Source organism: Geospiza fortis, unplaced genomic scaffold (assembly GCF_000277835.1).
Source record: "Geospiza fortis unplaced genomic scaffold, GeoFor_1.0 scaffold97, whole genome shotgun sequence".
In the NCBI taxonomy this organism is placed as follows: domain Eukaryota; kingdom Metazoa; phylum Chordata; class Aves; order Passeriformes; family Thraupidae; genus Geospiza; species Geospiza fortis.
This window is the reverse complement of record NW_005054343.1, coordinates 1,945,752-1,960,248: the sequence shown is the minus strand read 5'-3', so window position 1 is coordinate 1,960,248 and position 14,497 is coordinate 1,945,752. Positions and strand designations below refer to the sequence as shown.

The window sequence follows — 14,497 nt, the reverse complement described above, 5'->3', positions numbered from 1 at the left end:
ATTTCCCTTCCCAGCTCCGGAATGAATGTAGAGAAACTTCCTTAGTAATGTTCAGCTGACTAATGTGACTACAGCAAAAGCAGGATTACAGGAACCATGCACTGAACAAATTTTCCATTTCTAACTCTCAGGACAACACAGGTATATAGTGGGTCTGAAAAGATTGATTTCAGTTTGTGTTTCTTTTCCTTCAGTGAGATAAAGTGTTGTAAGCCTTTTGCACAGTAGCAGTAAAATGAGTCAAACTGCTTACATAAAACTCAGAACCCACCAGGGGTTTCATCCAAGGTATCTTACTCAATTCAGGGAGTAATTGATCTGGCTTGCTAAATTTAAAATGCCCTTCACAAATGAAATACCTTTATCCCAAAGTGTTCAGTTCAAGTAGTAAATGAAGCACATGTTTATCTCTGAGGCCATCTGTTTGGAAACCTCAATTTCAAGGAAATAGGACTGCTGATAACACACTTAAAGTGCATACTTTCATTCATGTGATCTAAAAGATAAAAGCAGTTCTTGAGAGGGATTTCTCTGCTCTCATGACTCCCATCAGAGCAGAATACTTAATATAAAACTCTGTTTGAATTCCACCAGAATAAGTTGTTTTAATAAATGTGAGGCTGTTGTTTCACTCAAAGTTTAGTTACCAGTCATTCCTTTAAAAAATCTGACTCAGTAAATGCTGTCAGACTGAAGAGGGTGGGGGGAGAGGGCTAAAGACTCTTTCCAGTTTCCTGGGCCTTTATCCAAGGTAGCATTTGCACAGAGCTCTTAAATAACTCATACCGATTTTTTGACAGCAAAGGCTTTTATCTGCATTATTCAGATATTTATTGGCATGTAACCAATGTGTCCATGTCAGCCATGGAAAAATTAAGCTTTCAGAGAAAATAAGGCATTTGTTTGCTTAGGTGTTTTAAGATTGCCCTGTTACTAGGTTTTTCAAATCTGTCTTCAATATATTGCAGTGTTGCGTGTCAAACATTGTAGAACAAAGGTGTTCAAGCCCATACTTGCTGATACCATAGATACAAGACAAAACCATATATGATGCATTGGCTGGCTTTGTACTGAGGAAAATAAGGAATACTTCTTGTGTGTGCAAATCTGCAGAAATAAAGTTGTTCTCTCTGTAAGAAATAAGAGATCCTGTCCATTTCCTACTAGAATTTATAAAACTAGAATCTGTATTACCTTTGCAAATAAAGCCAGGATGGCTTTCCAAAACCACAAGCTCTATCCTTGTTTTGTGCACAGTACAGTTCTTTACAGGAAAATGCTCATGTACAATAACCCACTGCCCTTTATTTGCTGGTACAATAAGACCATTGAACATAGCAATTTGGGGGCTTCTTTTTTGACATCCCTACTGATATCCCAAGAAACACATCACACAGAATAGACATATATCAAAGTAACTGTTTCTCCTTGTGTACCTTGACCTCAAACAAATGATTCAGCCCAACACTTTGGATAAACTTTCCAGAAGAAGAACTAATTGAGCAATCTGTAGCTGGCCTTCCAACCAGCCCTTGACCTACAAACTCATGCAATTCACTTCTATTTTTTTCCTGAACTGACAAAGCCATTTTGATGGCGCACACATTTAAGGACAAAGCCATAACATTGTACTGCGGAATACTCTGCACCTGAACCAACCCCTATTTCCTTAGAAAGAAATTTCCTTGTTACTCATTGACTTTTCACCTCAGGTTATGTAAGTTCTACCTGTCCATCTCCTACTTATGAAACTTGTCAGATAGCCCTGATTCCGCTGTCTCCTGATCTGGGGGAGCTCAAGCTCTGCTGTCAGAATTCATTGCTGACAGCGCATGGCAGAACCTTTCCTACAGCACCCCTCCAGCATCCACCCTTCTCTCTAGCCAGCCTTAAGGTGTACCAGACTGTGCTAAATTATCCTGACAAACTACATTGTTTCACTCATTAGAACTTCATGTTCTGTTGGTTTTTCATAATGAGAGGAACACTCCCAGTGTGATCCTCCATGGGCCGCTGTAGTGCTTTGATGCTTTGGTGTTTCTCTCAATTATGGTAAAACAGAAATCTAAAATTCTGCATGTTTTCTGCCTAAAGGGAATATTAAGTGTTCCATTCACTGATTCACACACATAATGAACATCATTTAATCTAAGACAAAATACAAAATCAAGTGTTGGAAAATCGGATCAAGTATCTTGGTTCCATATGGTGTCTGTGCAGAACCTAAAACCCAGCTTCACTTTGTTGCTGCCTAAATCATCTCCACCTTTATCACCTAGAAAAGCTTACACTTAGGGTTATATATTAGCTTATATACCAAAACTAGGACCCACATTTGTAATGATAATAAATACTTTGACATTATTATTGTGACAGTTTACCTGTTTTTGTTTTTTTTTTCTTCAGCTAAGAAAAGCTACAATTATCACCAACACCACAACCCAGACCACATCAGTAAGATGCTCCTCGTAAATATTATGGCAGCCCCCAGTCGGAAGCAGCAAGTTGTGGCCATACCACTTCTGAGAGCAGTTGGATGTCTGAGATATGTGACTTGCTCTGCTGAATGACAGAGGTAAAAAAGGCTGGGAAGTCCCAGACAATTGCTAGGTCTGACAGAAAAAGCAGCTTAGGCAATGCTGGAAGTATGAAACCCAGTTCTGCTCTCAGTCAAACTTGTGACTTCCTACATGTGTTTGTGCTTTCACATGGCTTCCTCTAAAGAAAGATTTGGCCCAGACCACATTTCCCAACTTTCCCATGTCCCTGCCAAGGCCATATCTGTTATGTGTTCATACCTCTTTTTCCACTATTTAGGCAGCTGGGTCCAAAGGAAGAGAAGTAAAGGTTCACTGCACTCTTTTGTTGTTCACAGGGACATTGACCTCCCAGCCACATAAATGATTGAAATGGTTTTGTCTTAGTAACTTGCTAAATTGTTTGAGGAAAGTAAAAAAAGCAAAACCTTACATTTGGCTGGAACTATTGTAAGATGTGATTTTTGCTTTTCCCTGCTTTCAATTCATTACCTTGAAATCATTCCCTGTCTGTTCAAAGAGGGTTGTCTTCCCAAAGCAATGAGATGGAACCAAAGAATTTCACCACCCTTCACTGGCCAGGGGCATCAGCCACTTCCGCCACTTTATCTTGAAAACAGCTGTTAGGAAATAAACCTGGGGAGGTGACAATCAACCACACTGCCCAGGAGGGCTATGGAGCTTTACTGTCTGCATTCAGTCATGCCCTTGGCCACTCTGCAGCAAGGGCCTGTGCACAGCACTCAGTGTGTGCTCTAGTGCCACTGCCTCCCTGGGACATTCCCCACTTCCTGTCTGTCCAGGCCTGGGGAGCAAGAACACTGGTCAAGAGAGTCCCTATAAGCACACCCTGAAAGAGACATTCCCAGTACAACACGGGGAGCCAACAGTGGATATTTTGCCGGAATAGTTCACACGTGAAGTATTTGTGTAGAGAAGTAGCAGAGTGCCAAGTGGCTGTGCGGCATTTCCTCAGAGAACGGGCCAGGATCACCATTTCCCTCCTCAGATGGCTGGGTGATAGCCAAATCTAGGGTGCTTCCTTTCAGAAACGAGTAGGATGCAAAGAGGTGCAGTCCTTAGGCTCAGGGACTAGAGCCATGCATGTTTCCCAGGAGTGGATCTTTGCAGATTCTTCATTCCCAAATGCCACAGGCAGAGGAAAGCTCAGCTCATGTTCTCTGCCCTCAGAGCTCTATCCTGAGCTTAACATTGATGTTTTGGGGAAAAGTAAACACACACACTTTCACGTCAAACAAACAGCATCCATGACCTAGTCAAAGATTAAACTACACATTAAACTGGTTGGGAGTTTTCCTCTTATCTAAATGTCAATATATTCAAAATATTTACATGAGTTCTGGAGCACTGCATCATTTGAGGATACAGCCTTTAGTCATACAGTCATACAATCGTGGTTTAGTTATGTTCTTTTAGTCTACATGGGCATTTAGCAACTGATTAATTTAATAAACTGCTCTAGAATACTATGGTGTGTGCATATGTCCCAAAGCACAAAATATCCTTCAAAAGCTAATGTTCATACTTTCTTGAGTGGAATAACTAACAGGGAGAGAAGAAAACTGGAAGCAGTAGGTACAGCTGAACTGTGAGCACTGAGCATCTTCTCTGTACATACTTTCCCTGAGGGCAAAACTGTATTTTCCAAATACAAGTGAGTAATTCAAAGGTGGAAGAGGAGCATGTGATGCTGTGAGCTTGTTTAACTCAGCAACACAAACTTTCATAAACAGGGTTGCAGCAAGCCTTTGGAGTTTCTTGTATTCATTTTTTTGCCACAGCTTAAGCCATCCTGCAGCTCTTAAACCCAACTTTAGTTTTTTCTACTTTACCAAGAATCACTTAATCAAGATAAAGGATTTTGTAGCATTCCTTAAAGGCTTTGAAACACATAAAGCTAAGGGGACCCAGAGGTACCCAACCAGCATTTTCAATTATGTCAAAGAAAAATAAGATTTTCTGCAGCAAAGCCCAATAGTTTTTAGCTGTGAAGATTTAGAAAAGGAGTGGACTAGAGTTATCCTGCGGCTTCCTACCCTCAGGGTTTATTTTCATCTTCCTCTTAAGCACCTGATTCTATCAGAGATAACAGCTGCTGAGATCCAGGTTAGCCAATCTGATATTCCTGACTTGCAACGTTTCCTTTCTGCCACAACTTTGGGTCTAAGTTCAAAGCGCTCTTTGCACGCAAGTCCTTCCTCCTTAAGAGCCCTTTCATGCACACTAGAAGGTCAATTGGAGTGATATTTCCTTAGACCCCAATTTCCCTTCACAGCAGCTCCAACACTGACTGGCAGGAGTGAAATTTAAAGTCTCCTGGGACTATTCTGCATAAACCTGAGTGAACCAGTATCTTCTACAAAGACAATCTTATCACTTAGTCACACTATAACAGTAATGCATTGAACTGTAACAAAATCATTTCAGAGGTCAGGGTTTATCACCTGTGGTTGACAGCTGTTTCTAGACTAGCTTAAGGTGGCTGGAACACGAAATGAGCTGTTTCTTCCAGTGAAACAGAATGTCCTATTTTGAAACACATGCATATATTCTGGGGTCATTTCTGTGTCTTAGGAACATAAAAAATATTTACTATGAGGTCTGAAAAGATTTTGCACAGTGGATTTACAGGTAAGAAAGAGGCAGGATTTCTGCAGAAGAATAAAGCTACTCAGTAACTAATTCCCCAAAGCATTTGGTTTAGAAATGCATTGCAATTTATGTAATTCCACATTTAACTGATAGACACTCCTTTTTGCACATGTCAAAGTTAAAGCTGAACATAGGTCAGTGAAACAAGTGTGCAGTGCTGAATTATCTGTCAATAGACATACTCAGTTTGCACCAGATTAAAATCCAATTTCTCCAAGATCTTGCTCAAGTTGTACTTCTGTTTTTTGAAGAAATTTCACTAGAGAGATCTTCCTTGTTTGTCATCCTCAGCTACTCTACAAAAATTTATCATTTCTGTTTCATGTATATTTTTGATCAAATTAGTTTAGTTCACATTCTATTGTTACTGTTCTGCTGGGTTTTTGGTTGGTTGATTGGTTTGGGTGTTTTTGTGGTGGCTTTTTTGTTGGTTTTTTTTAGTGTGCTTTATTTTTTGTCTTTTGAGCAGCTCATTCTAGAGTAGAGTTGAGAGACTCTAAATTAATCTTACATCTTTGTCAATAATTATTTTATCATGAGAAATAACTTATTTTTAATCCAGTCACATTTTTGGCAGCTGTCAGGCCAGCTGCATTTTTTATTTTTTCCACAGAGGAGTTGTCCCAAGCGCAGATGAAAAGGAGGAGGTGTTTCTCCTTGCCTGGTCAATATTTGTTTTGATTGTGAAAATGCTAAGTTTGAATCATCAGGCAAAAACTCTGCCAAAGAGCCTGGGGATTGTAATATGAAGTGACCCTTTACCTCAAGGCAGAGAAGTACCTGAGTGGCTCTGCTTATCAGCCCAGCCTGAGATGTGCCTGCCAGGGCAGAATGATGTGGCACCAAGGTGACCAAAGCCTATCTTTGGTATCTGCCCCTGGGAGCTCTGCCAGGGCATTATCCACAGCCCTTTTTTGTACTCCTGCCACGCTGAAGGGGAACATTCAGGGCTGTCAGCAATAAATAACTGCAGCTACAACTGCAGATCAGAGCTGCAGAATAACTGCAGATATCAGAGCTGTGGCACAGGAACTTCTGCCCTTGTCTCTGCTGCTGCAGTCACCATGCCTGAATGTGTGTCTGAGCTGCTCTGGGTGACCAGAGCTCACTAGAGGTGCACTGCCCCTTGGGACATGCACAGGGCGGGCCAGAAGGATCCAAAAGGTCCCTCCAGCCTCCTGTGCCACCCTCAGCAGTGGCCAGGAGCAGTCACCCACAGGATGGAACAGGACAAGTGTGTGATGCTTGTCTTTCGTCTTCCCCTGCCTCCAGGCATGTGCTGCTGAGCCAGCTGGCCCAAGTCTGGTGAGGTTTGTTCTCTTGCTAGTTCCTTCCATCTGTTTTCATCTGGTTCCCAGTAATTTCAGATGTGGCCTCTAGTACTTAAGGGAGGTTACACAACTGGTCCCTCTCAGCAGCATCCTATTTACACATTTCTATTTCTCTCAGTCTTCTGACTTATTCCAAATACAGAAATGGTTCCATACCCTGTATCAACCTGTTTTTCTTTCTCCAGATGCTCCTCTCAAGTGCTGAGATGAGAACAACGTGTAACCCAGCAATCTAAGCACAGATGAACCATAGGTTTATGCATCAACTGTCTGGTTTGGCCTCCATCCTTTCCTAGCACTTAATTCACTTCACCACCAGTTAGCACTGAGCTGACAGCTCCCCAGAACTATTTCTCTTGACCTCAGATTCAAGTTCAGGCTTGTCCCTACTCTGGCTGAGCTTCCTTGCCTGGTCCTGTGCCAGAGCATGAGAAAACACAAAGGAATTGTGCAAAAGTGTGAAGTAATAGGACAGTACAGAAGCATTGCACAGATTTTTCTTCAAACCAATGCAGTCAGCCACATGTCTGATAAAAAGCAAAGTGGCAAACCTTGGAGACTTTCTGGATACTCCTGGTTCACAAAGAAACCTCAACAAAATAACTGAAGGCATGTGTGTGGGAAAAAGCATGTTCTCACCTGGTCCCTCAGGAGGGAGGAGCCCTTGGGTAAACACAGCAGAGAAGCTCAAAGAGCTCTCATTGCACTCCATCCCCTGGCCTGATCTTGATCTGCTCTTATCCTCTCACCTGAATAAAGCATTCATGGGGTGCTTATACAAAGTCTCTCCTGGGGTTGCCTCAGGAGTGCCTGTTGCTCTGAAAGAGACGAAGTACAGGCACCAGCAGGGGTGTAATGAACCTTTCCCTCACCTGGAATGGGGACAATGGATATAAAGCAGCACAAAGGTAATGTCCAGGACTTCTAGAAGACTCCCTATGCTTGTTGTGCCTGGGAAACATAGACAAGGCTCTTGGGCCTGGGACAGCAAAGCTTCTCTACCTGCCACCCACACTGCAGTGCTGACCCCTCCTGATGCTCTACCATGGTGTACCTGGGTACACATCACACTTCATTCAACTCATCTGCTCAGCCTGTGAATAAAAATATCAACCATGAGGTCAACTATTATACTAGTCAATGATCTCAAGACAGAATGAGAAAAAAGTAACTTCAGAAAGTAATTTAAGTTGTGCTTATTTACAGAATTATGCAAGCTTGCCATACATACCTCCATTTTTTCTGAAATTTTACACCTTTGAATGTGTTATTAATACAAACTATTACAATTGACCACAATTTTAGAAAATACTTTTTTTTTTTGTTTCCCATAAAGCTTTGCTAGAGGACTTTGAGTCCCACTCAGCTTTGCAGTGCTTTCATATTTTGCAAATGACGTGCATTCAGTATAAAGCCTTGATGGCTTTCTCCTTGTTCTGACATTTGGGAAAGTGTAAACAAACTTACCCAGCTGTCACCAAACTGCTGTTAGTCTTGGAACACAATAAAAGCTGGAGTGTCATTACTGAGCTGCATCCTGAGAGGGCACTCAGCTTGCACCATTCCCCTCAAACACACAGAAGTGTAGCAAAAAAGGAAAACATCCAATCAAATAACCAAGTGGCACACAGATGGACATGTAATAGCAGAAATCCTCTTACAAAATAGAAAGAGAATTATATAATATAAGAACAGCTCTAATCTTAACAGGGTGTTAATCTGTCCCATCTGACTCACATCTAGGTGTGACTGGTTGTTAAACAGATACTTTTAATCATTTAAAGACACAGAAATTAAATGTCAGCTTATTAATTGCCATAACAGAGGCAGGAAATGAACACATATCTCCTGGCCTGTGCTTCAGCCACAGGGCTGCTCTAGGACAAAAATTATCCAGATTTCTTGCTGTGCTACAGGCAACCAACCTGTGTCACACCTTCCTGTGCCTGCTCACAAGTGCTGAGCCCCTCATTAAAAAGTGCTAATCTTTCTAAGTCAATAAACTAAGTGATTTTTAGTAGTTATTTACAATACAGATTCGTTGTTAGTTGTAGCATGTAGTGATCCCCCAGGAATGATTCACATTTGCAAGCTCTCAGTGGGTTCGTTTTGGGCAGAGACATCTGTCAGTCCCCTCAGCCATGGAACAGCCTGGAACACACCCAAGCTCTGTTCAGGCATGTTCTGTACATGGCATCTCTTCTGCTGCAGTGGCTAAACCCTCCAGCACCACTGGGCTAGAGTGCACCTCAGAGCACTCAGTTCTTGCCAAAACCCCCAACAACCCCTGTGCCTCCATAGGCACAGCCTGTGATACAGATATTCTGCATCTTTATCGTTGTTTCTCAGTTTCACATCTCTCCAAGGTGTTGCAATTTCCTACAGAATTGCAGTTTCTACAGAAAATTTGCATATTTTCCAATATACAAGCATTTATTTCCTAGTATATATGGGAATAGCTAAAACAAGTAGTCTGTTTTAGCATATTTGTTGGACTGTGTTAAAACTCTTTATATGCTGTATTTATTCTGGAGACATGCTTGTCTCACAGCTTCTGATCTTATCTTCAGCCTGTACTGAGAAATTACTCCCATGAACTTTGGAAGGTCAACTTGTTAAACATCTATCCATTCTCCCCTACTCTTTCTAATCATCTAGAAATAATAATTAACTTAATTTTCTGAGATGGGGATGACTACTTTACTACCCAATTCATGTTATGTGTTCCAGATGACTCATATACAGCAACTATGATGCCTCCAAGGGTTTTTCCTTACAAAAATTCCTCACTGAAACTTGCCAAATTATTTTATTTTTTGTTCCTTATTTCTTCATCCAAGGGGCAACATTCTTTTCTAAAACTTGCAAAAGATGGCTTTGTGCCATGGTACAGGTACAAGCTCGTCAAAAGTAACACGGCACAAAGCAGAGAGCCTGCATTTGGGACTCTGCTGGGAAATGAAACAACTGAGTCAGGCAAAACTCCATTCACAGTCTGGTATCAGCTCCAGTTTTCTATAGATTCTGCCAAGGTCTTTGGAAATCAGTTGCCCAATACCTCTTTGGGAATAATACTGGCACATTCACTGGTGCAGAGTGGATATTTCAGCAACGTGCTGAAGGAGTGCTTGGTGCATCACAAGAATGTGCCTGCACAGGAAGGCAGTTTCACTGGGTACAGCTGGCAGAGGGAGAAAAGAGCCTGAGGGGGAACAAACCCATCTCTCCAGCTGATTAGGTGCAATAACTCATTGGAGGAAACTTGCTGGTTTCAGCAGCAACCAGCTTCCACCAGCAGACAGAGGTGCCACACGGCACATCCTGCTCCACAGGACACTGCTCTCCACTCTAAAACTGGGAAATACAGGTCAGGGTGTCCTGCACTTGAATGACACCACCTCACACATCCAGAGATGCCTTCCTGTCTGCTGAGGACATCACCTCCCTCTAACTTGTACAAAACCTTGCTGGTTTATGTAACCTTACAAACATGAGGCTGTTTCGAAAGAACTCCAAAATACACAAGAAGTGTCTGATCAATACATGAAAACAAGCCTGAATTTCAGCTTTACAGAGTTTCATTATAACAATCTAGTGTCAGGTATCACAAAGGAGCTCGTTCTGGCTGAGTATCAGTGATGGATGAAAGAGAATTTGTTAGCTGAGATACCATAAGGTAGCTGCCAGAATTGCACACAACTTTACCCAGTTAGCTCCTTACATTTGTCACAAAAGCTGGGATCATTTTCTTACAGGTTTCATTCACTGTTGAGCAAGGCAGTCAGTCTTCAATGCAAAAAACAATAAAGTTTTTCAGCTTGTAAATACAGCTCATACATGTTAATTACTCACTTCAATCTCCCCATCTGAAACACTAACAAGAGGGAGGCTGTTGGTGGGTAAGGTGCCTGTCAACATCTTCAGTACCTTACTTTTGGAACATCTTGTGGTTATTGCTTTTAGAAGGGGTCTGAGCCAAATCACACCACCCTAAACAGAAAGGCCTGTTGAAGCAAAGGTAAACATTCCACCCAGCTTCAAGGGCATTTGGATTAGCCTACCTGTACAATTCGTATGTCATGATGGTTTTGTAATATAGGAAAAGGTGCAATGCTTTTCCATGCACCAAGGCAGTAATCTCACAGTTTTAGGAAGAAACCCAGTAAAGAGAAGATTAATCAAACTAGGATCAGATTGCTGCTTTTATAGTAGGACTTTACAGTTTTCCTAAATAACATACTTGAGTTTCCAAGCATGGAAAAAACCATATTAATTCTAAAAATGGGCATAAGTCTTTTCTGGAGCTTTAAGCTAGACTAGCTTCTCTCCATCCTACATTTATCAAAGGAATGTCCAGGAACTTTATAAGGTCATGTACAGAGGTAAAACACAGTCACACTAACAGTTAAAAAAGTACAACCTACGCCTCTGTGGACTGCTAGTCCCCCTCAATTTCTTATGGATGTACTCTTAGCCTGTCCTGAAATAACCTCTTCAGACTCTTCTCAGAAACCAAGAGAACTAAAATAAGGTGCACAATTACTCACATGGTAAACACACAGCCCTACATGATGCAAGAGTATTAAATGTTTGTGCAAAACATTGAGTTAATAAATAAAACCAAACAGATTATAGAAACCTCAATGTGCTTGCAGCTGTATTTATGGTAGCAGCTTCTTTAAGTTATAGCTGCAAATCTTTTCTTCCTCTGGCTCACAGCAGCAGCCTGCACAAATAATTTGGAGTTGATCTGAACAGTCTGCTTCAGCCCACCGCATGCTGTGTCCATTTATGTGCAAACAGACATTCAGAGATCCCTTTCTTGCTTTGGAAACATCTTCAGCTGCTCTTTCCATCCCCCCACTGCTGCTGAGAGCAGCACAGATGGACTCTAATTTCTCCACCCTAGCATCTGCACATTTTTAGCCCCTTACAAAAGAAGGGCAGGCAACTTCTGACATGCCAGTTTGAGACTGGCAGGTACATTTTTAACCTTCCAGCTCCAGGGTTCTATTCATGCTGACAAAATGGGATGCTGCCCTCACCCATGCTGGTAAGACCATACTGATCAGGTGTGCTCTGTCTGGCCTCCTCCTCCCTGACTCATTAAATGTCTGCCAGCAAGCTCCATTTACCTTTACCCTTATTCTAACTGCCCCATTCAGGGTGTTTTATTAGCTAAGAAGAAAAAAAGGTGTGCAAAAAGGCCTGGAAAAAAACTTGTATAAGGCAACTCAGATCAGCTGAGCTTGCAGCTCAGCTGCAGGCAGTGCTGAACTCAATAAAGACAACAGTATCCACAGTTTTGCAACCACATTCCCCTCATTTCCAAGTTCAGTTTCACTACATAATCAAAGATTAAAAACTCCTATCCAAGAATTCAGAAATGGAACGGGTCCGTTGCTCTGCAAAGGCATCCCGCTTTCCAGGAGAGTGAGCAGTGTTAGAGCTGAAACCTGGGCACCTCCTCTCTTACTGACCCATGCATCCTCAGCAAGATCAGCACTAAGCAATGAGAGGGATAAAAAGGCTTTTGTCCTTGTCAGGGGTTAGCTCAGTTCCACAGCTCCTTACAACTCCCTGGATATTTTCTGCTCACTGTCCAGCACTCAAACACTGCCACAGCCACCTCACAGCTGCAGAAGGAGCTTTGCTTCTGTCTGTCCTGTCTTCCAGAGCACTTCTCAGCTATACCTAGACATTAAATGTGTTAAACTCTGAATATGATTTTAAAAGCAATGGGAAGAAAGATTTAGAGGTCCTGTGTCTTGACAAAATGACTCCAGCACAAAGAGTTACTTCCTGATGTCACAACCAGTGGAAAGATGCAGAGAAGGAACAGAAGGCTATTGAATCTATGTGAAAGGGAGAGTTTCCATTGTTAGTTAACAAAAGCATTACCTGATAGATAAAAACCACCTAGATGGTTACTTCCAGACTTGAATGACATTTTGTAAGTCACTTGAATTCTCTGAATTTCCTGTCCTCTGATTGCAGTTCTATTGCATGGCCAGGGAATATTTTTCAAAGTGTGTTTATACAGAAAAACAAGATCACAACTCCTTTTACAGCTTCAAGAGCTAACACAAACAGTTTAAACAGATCCTTCCTACAGACATATAATGAAGAACATCTGATTTTTTTTACCACATAATTAGAGGCCTTTTTCAAAAATTACTCATGCCTCTGGTTGGGTAGTCTGAAAATCTCAGCACTTGGTATATATTAACACCACAAAAGAAACTGAACCTATTCCAGAATTATATATTCATGGTTTCTTGAGGGCTTTTAAAGTTATATACAGTTACATTAGCATTGCATCAATAAGATACATTACCCTCCATAAAAACAATTGCCTCCCTTCCAGTGATATTTCATTGCCATTCCTCTAACCCAGCGTGGTCCTTGTGAACTCCAGCTGGCACACTCACAGGACTGACATGTGTGTTCAGTGGCCTGCAGCCATCCCTCCTGAAGCTTTCATCTCATAAAGCTTCACAACAGGACTGACCAACCTTATCTAGATGCAACTTCCAAGAAAAACAGCATCACAAGCATAAAAGCTGAGCAGGATGAGATTACACAGTGTGGCTGCATGCAGAGGGTTGGTACCTGGGGATGCAGATGTCCATCCTGATTCCAGATTTAAGACACTGAAATATCAAAGGCAGCACATTACAAACGGAGCTGTATAATGCATCTGGTTTTAAGGAGTGAAAAGAATCCGTGAGGATACTGGAGGTGGGAAGTCATCTTGTGGAAGGTCAGTCTGAGCTCCTGGAAGACATTGGCAACTAAAAGAACCAGAGAAGGCATTGTAAGTCCAGTTACAAGAGAAACTCTGATATAGTGTCGTGGTCCAATTCAGATTTTGTCATTACAGCCTGAGGAATTAGCAAAATTCAACAAGATGCTGGCTCTCACTCCAGTGTTGTTTGCATTACAGATACATAAATATTGTGAAGATAGTTTCCTGAGCCCAGCTTAATCAGAAACCATTCCACTGCAGCCAAAAGAGCTAACCCCCTCCAAAACAATACATGGTGTGACAAGAGAGCTCTAGATTGCTATGGGGTACTGTCTGGATGACAGGTGCTATGTAGGAGAGTTTGCATTTGAAATAATATAAATCATATAGCATCAGCTACAGCAGACAGAACAAATACTGTGTCCACAATGTTCCCAAGAAAGCACCAATGCAGGACCTGGCTCCATAACTGCAGCATGAATAATAAACTCATCTCCAGTCCATGCAGCATAAGTGCAAGCAAGAAAAGCAATTAAATTTATGATTTAAAAAATACACAGAGACAACAGTAATGCTCCAGTATTTTTTTTTACCAGGTCTGCTTTTCTGTGCTACAGGACAAACACTTTGTAGCATTCGAGTTCAGTATCAGGAGTGTTCATTTCTAGGTGATGTCACTGTTGTTTCTGCACAGTAGTTATGCTGTTATAATTCCCAAATACAAATATACACACACCACTCCAGAGATAACTGACTAGTTTACCTCAGACACTCAGGCAGTACTAGAAAGATCAGTGTGTTTTACACTACAGCATCTTTGTATTATCTCACATTTCACTTCTCAACTACCAGAAATCCTTTGCTTTTTGTCATTACTAAGTGCATAAAGACATTATTAAAGATGTGATTTCAAGTCACCTGACTGGGAAAATCCTCAGCTGGTTTCAGATATTACACATTGGCAGATGTTATGGATTCCAGTGTAATCAGTGCTTTGAGAAGCACTGAATAATTGTTGTTAAAAATAGCCCAAAAGCAAACTTGAGTGCTGTCATATGGCATTCTCAGTCAAAAACACAGACAAGAGTTTCAAGTAGCTAACACTTCACACTTCCAGGTTTTTGGCAGAATGGTACACTTAGAAAATCAGAATTTTGTTCACAACAGCTGCCTAACATTGCTTTAAAGATTAACTGGAGTGTTCACAT

General features: G+C 41.5%; 1 protein-coding gene across 1 annotated transcript in view; it reads right to left on the bottom strand.

The window, feature by feature from the left end:
- Positions 1-13,280, bottom strand: part of OSGIN1 (oxidative stress induced growth inhibitor 1) — a 23,885-nt gene extending 10,605 nt beyond the window's left edge. Inside the window, exon 1 of the mRNA XM_031058446.1 lies at positions 13,154-13,280. The gene's annotated coding sequence lies outside the window, so the exon portion shown is untranslated. The remainder of the gene's footprint in view (positions 1-13,153) is intronic.
- Positions 13,281-14,497: the final 1,217 nt, after the last annotated feature.